Source organism: Rhinolophus ferrumequinum, chromosome 14, assembly GCF_004115265.2.
Source record: "Rhinolophus ferrumequinum isolate MPI-CBG mRhiFer1 chromosome 14, mRhiFer1_v1.p, whole genome shotgun sequence".
NCBI classification, from domain to species: Eukaryota; Metazoa; Chordata; class Mammalia; order Chiroptera; family Rhinolophidae; genus Rhinolophus; species Rhinolophus ferrumequinum.
Genome location: NC_046297.1, coordinates 19,238,726 through 19,244,436, shown reverse-complemented (window position 1 = coordinate 19,244,436; position 5,711 = coordinate 19,238,726). Strand labels below are relative to the sequence as shown.

The window sequence follows — 5,711 nt, the reverse complement described above, 5'->3', positions numbered from 1 at the left end:
AGAATGTGTCACCCAAAAATATGCCTCTTTGACGTAAAAATTATTTTGAGCTGAAAGTACTTAAGAAACTGAAAACCTAGAAAAACCTCCCTCTCTTCTGCCTAAAGGTAGGATAACAATTTTCTTTTTTGTGGAGACAGACTCTTTTCTTTTTTTAGTTTTTTATTGGGTAATATTGGGAAACAGTGTGTTTTTCCAGGACCCCTCAGCTCCAAGTCAAGCCATTGTTTTCACTCTAGTTGTAGAGGGTGCAGCTCACTGGCCCATGTGGGAATTGAACCGGCAACCTTGGTGTTATGAGCACAACGCTCTAACTAACTGAGCCAACCTCACTCTTAAACAGCCCAGAAACAACACCATAGAAATCTGCATACAAATCTTACTTCACTAATTCCCTCTCATATATTTATCTTTCCACAGTTTGCCACCCTTGGAAGCTTAAAACTGCTTTTCTTTGTCCTGTCATTGCTCTCCAAATTTATTGTTCTTCCTTGAAGATGCTATATAAACTGGAATTTTAAGCTGCCATTTTGAGTTACACTTTATTTTCTTTCTTGGGATGTGCACTGCAGGCGTTAATGAACTGTTTGTTTTTCTCTTGTTCATTTGTCTTTTAGTTAAAGAGTCCTAGCTGAAAACCTAAGATGGGTAGAGGTAAAATCTTGCCTCTCCTACTACTCACTCATTCATTCATTCATTCATTCATCCATTCATTCATCCATTCATTCATTTTAATCCTTCTGAGACAAAGTTAGCATAACCTTGAGTAAGAGAACAAATACTGATCATAAGGTCTTTTCCACGTATTTCAGCATTTCTGCCAATGAGAACTCTTTAAGAAAAAAAAAACGCTTTCAGGAAGGTTAAGTCTGCCAACTCTTCAGCTCTATCTCATATATGCATGTGTGTGTGTGTGTGTGTGTGTGTGTGTGTGTGTGTGTGTGTGTGTGTGATTAACTTTGTGGCATAATTTTCTTTAATTGCAAACAACAGAAACCAAGTCTGAGCAACTTGAATGAGAAGACAGTTATTGAAGGTCTTGATGAGAAACTGTAGTAGAGGGCATGCAGTGTGGTGTCAAAGCAGCTCTAAACAGGCAGCAGCAGGGGTGACAGAAATGTTTACATAAGATGGGCTGGTATAAGCAGCTGGATGATTGCTTTATTTTTATTTATTTTCTTACAGGCTTACATAATTTCTTACGTTTCAAAGTCTGCAGAAATGTTTGCCAAGATTAGGACATAACTTGCAGTTGAGTACGGTGAGAGAGAAGAATCTTTGAGAAAGAGGTTGCAGGCCTTGCAACTTCCCTACTGGAATGGATTGACCATTCTAGCCAGGCTAGACAGCATGACAGAAAATTGTTCAGAAGAAAATTAAGGTGTTGTGTGGAAGGGAAGATGGTTGTGGAGGCCAAATAAATGTTTATTCACGGGCCTACTTGGGGAATTAACATGGGCTCCCAGTTCTACGCAGAGGCCCACCAAATATCTGGGAAGGAGGATACATGCAGCTTTAGGACATGGCAAGAGTCAGTGGGAACCTTGAGGGATAAATCTCTGCCTTCATCATCTCCAGCTCTGCTATCTGGGTGTGTGCCACAACACCATGTCCTAATGCCTGACCTAGGCCTTTTCCCAACAGGAAATAAGGTGGTAAGATAATAACCTGCAGATTTCCTTGTAATCTTTGTTTTTATGTAGCATTCAAGGTCTGATATCTCAGTTTTTAGCACTACTTACTGATTTTAAGTTGCTTTTCTTGGCTGATGAAACACAATTCTGGGCCCATAAGTGTTTCTATGTGTATTTTCATCACACTCCTCTTAGAATCCCTGATTCATTATTGTTGTCTTGTTCATGTGGATGACTGACCGTCGTAATGTAATTCATCGGACATAAAGTATGGCTGCTGAGTGTTAAAAATTGGTCCTTGCAACTTAATCAATACATGGGCTCATTTCTGCTGTCTCCCATTCTCAGTCCTTTGCATTTGGTTTTGGTGAGAAATGGTTTTGGAATTTTCCACACTTATACTCTCCGGTAAATTGTTAAAAACAAAACACTACATGAGGAACACCTGAGACTGTCATTGAGGTAAGGCATTTCTCTGGTTTCGATTTTTTAAAACACTTTTAACATCAGGATCAATCAAATTAACTATAAAACTATTTAATGGAAAAACACTAATTTACACTACTATCAACGGTATATCTGTTTTATTTTGAAGCCTTACGGCATCAAAAGCAGTCTGCACTCAAAAAGTCAAAAAGAAAAGTGTTATGTTGAAATTATTTTGTCACCTATGATTCTTAAAATTAATCTTTCATATGCATATGTAGAATCCCCCACTCCAAGAAAAATTTGGACTCCAGGATGGCACAATTGTACATTATACACCTTTATACTCAAAGGTTAAGCGTGAGCTTTCAAAAAACTTTTTTACTTAGAAATAATTTTACGCTTACAGAAAATTTACAAAAATTAAGAGTACAAAAATGTAAAACTATCAATAGTACAAAGAACCACATATACCTTTCACCCAAATTCAACTGTTATCCAAAATATTGTTAACAATTTACCCATTTGCTTTATTTTGTGTGTGTGTGTGTTTTATTTTCTGAATCATTTGAAAATAACTTGCATACATCCAGGCCCTTTTCCTTAAAGAATCCAATGCATATATATATATATATATATATATATATATATATATATATATATATATTAAATTTTAAGGAGGGCACAGCTCACAGTGGCCCATTCAGGGATCAAACCAGCAACCTTGGTATTATTAGCACCATGCTCTAACTAATTGAGCTAACTGGCTCATGTTTTCTAAAAACAGATTCTGTTACATAGCCACAGAGGTTGTCAATTTAATAGAATACTTTTGTATAATCTACTGTTTGTATGCCTGTTTTGTCAACTGATCTAATAACATGCTTAATGATATACCGGGAGTGCCAAAAAGATGTATACAAGTGGATACTTTGGTCAACGTTGCTCAAGCCGTAGATTGCCGTTATCAAAAGTGTCTGGATGCTGATGGTAACCACTTTGAGCACTTCCTGTAATTGCAGAAGTCAAACATGACTTGCATTCATCTTTTGTTATTGGCATATATTGAGTACTATAATTTTGATACAATTTTCCTTTTCTTAAAATGTGTATACATATTTTTGTCGCCCTCTGTATTTTCCCCTCTTTACAGAATACACTTTAGGATCAGTTATTGCACTTAATTATTACGTCTCTTTAATTCCCTTTAATCTTGACCATTTTGCCCAGTCTTTTTTTGTCTTTTTTGACATAAACATTTTTGAATAATAAACTCTTTTTTCTTTTAAATAAACTATTTCTCATTTTGGTTTTGTCTGATGTTCTATCGTGATCATGGCTGGAATATTGCATAAGTGATGTTGAGCCTGACTCAGGGTACCACATCTGGAGGCACATGATGTCCATCTTGTCCCTCATTGGTGATGTTAATTTTGATCGTCCAGCCAACATGTCCAATTTCTGCACTGTGTTGTTGCCCATCAGCAATCTGTGGGGAGATTCTTTGTGCCCATGTAAGTATCCTGCTCCTCCTATAAATTTTCCCCTACTGTGATCACCCATTGGTGATTCTTGCTTGATCCAATCTTTACTAGGATGGATACAAAATCATGATTTTCCAACTCTACCGCTATCTCCACATTTAATAATTGACTCTTCTTCCTGTTATCTATCTACAAGTTGTGATGAATGAATACAGTGAATTCTGCTGCCAAGTGCCATCCAACGGAAAGGCAGAGATCTTTAATATGGGCAGCAGTGCATGGAATCTTAGTAACAGTGTGTGACAAGTTTCAACTTGTTCTGTGCAGTCAGTTGGGTGTGAGCTATGGTTGAGAGATGGTCTGCTTTAAAATGTGCCATAAATTATGGATCACAAACAATGCATTAACATGAAATGGGCAAACGGTTTCATCCTCCATCATAACAACGCCCGTATCACACATCGCTACTGGTATACGGCAATTTCTGTCAAATAAAAGCATTATGGTGTGCCCTCATTCACCTTATTCATCGGATCTGGAACATGCAACTTCTGGCTTTTCCCCAAAGTAAAACTGACCATGAAAAATAAACGTTTTGAATCAATTCAGCCACAACAGCTCAACTAAAGACACTCATGAAAGAGGACTTCCAGAACTGCTTCAGAAAGTGGCAAGAATGGTGGGATGACTGTTCAAAGTGAGGGGGAGTATTTTGAGGGAGATTAATGGCAATGTGTCTTTTATGGTAATATATATATTTTAAACTGGGCCATTTTAACATTCTTTACAATAGAATAAATAGTTCTCTTGACTGCAGACATGTAAGCTGTTTGGTAGTACTCAGAAACATCACAGTAAATGTGGTTTTCCTGATTGGTGCATAGTTTTCAATAATTACGTATAAGGAATTACTTGTATGAAACTGCTGTCAAATCAGTAACACTGCATTTACGCATCCATCATTTTCAAGATTGTTGGTAACCTGGGTATATTTTCCCCAAATAACCTTGCCTCTTTGTGTCACAAGTCCAACTCACTCACATTCACCTCAATGACCGTAGCTTTGGTAATAACACCCAAAGTTGTATAAAGTGGGGATGAGGGATTCTTCTTTACACCAAGTATTGGCATGCAAAAGGTGGTTTTCAGTTAAGGATTTGTTACATGGGCCTTTTTGAAACGTAAGCCCATAGGCCCAATGAATCTTTTATATTTAGGTGGTTTTCGAGTAAAGCCATCTCCATCAAAACAGACTGCAGTAACCATCCTCTTCCATCTTTCTTCTTTCTCTTTCCTGTTCAAATAACTTTTAATACCTCCATTTCCCTCTGGGCCTGAACTTTGGGTAGAGGGACTTCCCATTTTCCCACTTTCTCTTCGTTTTTGTTTAATCATGTTGGAAAGTACTTTAGCTCAGGACTGTCCCTCTCTGTCTAGTAGATATGCAGGTACTGGTCCTTCTGGAGTCTTTTCATCATTCTTTTGTTTGGTGTTTCTCTTTTCATTCATCTTGATAATCTTTTTCATGTGTATTTTCTCAGCATGGCACTGTTTATGGTAGACTTTAGCTTTAAGACCAATCATCTTTTTTGCCTTCTTTGAACATTCTTGAGCCTTTCGACCTTCCTTCTTTCTCTTTTTCTCATGCTAATCCAAATGATACCCATAGTGCTTATGGTATAACTCAATATATATTCGTTTTGTGGCATGGGTATGATGCCCAGGTGCCAGGTGTAGTTTCCCGGGCGCAAAGAAGCTCTCAACTTTTGGGTCTCAGTAACTCAAGAGCCAATGCCACACAACTCACGACAGGAAAGGCTGTAATAATTTTGAATTTAAACTTTCACCATATTCTTTGATCACACCTCCTATCTATCTATCATCTTACATCTATTCATCAGTGATCTATTATTAGTATAAACTGATAGATTCCTTTCTCTTCCAAAGGTTTAAAAATTTTTTACTGTTCTTAATTATTTTGGTGCTCAAATTATCCTGGATTTTGGCAGTGTGAACCTTTTCGATCTGGTTCCTATAGCTCTTTGTCATATATCCCTTCTTAAGCACTTCTTTACTTTCTGACATCAAAAGATGCCTCAGTCTTGGGATCAACCATTGATCTGTGGAGCTCTGGTACCTTTTAGTGGTGATGGTATTAGAGACCCCG

The 5,711-nt window shown here is 37.4% G+C and overlaps 1 pseudogene; it reads right to left on the bottom strand.

The window, feature by feature from the left end:
* Positions 1 to 4,472: 4,472 nt before the first annotated feature.
* Positions 4,473 to 5,253, bottom strand: LOC117034099 (ribosome biogenesis protein NSA2 homolog; annotated as a pseudogene).
* Positions 5,254 to 5,711: the final 458 nt, after the last annotated feature.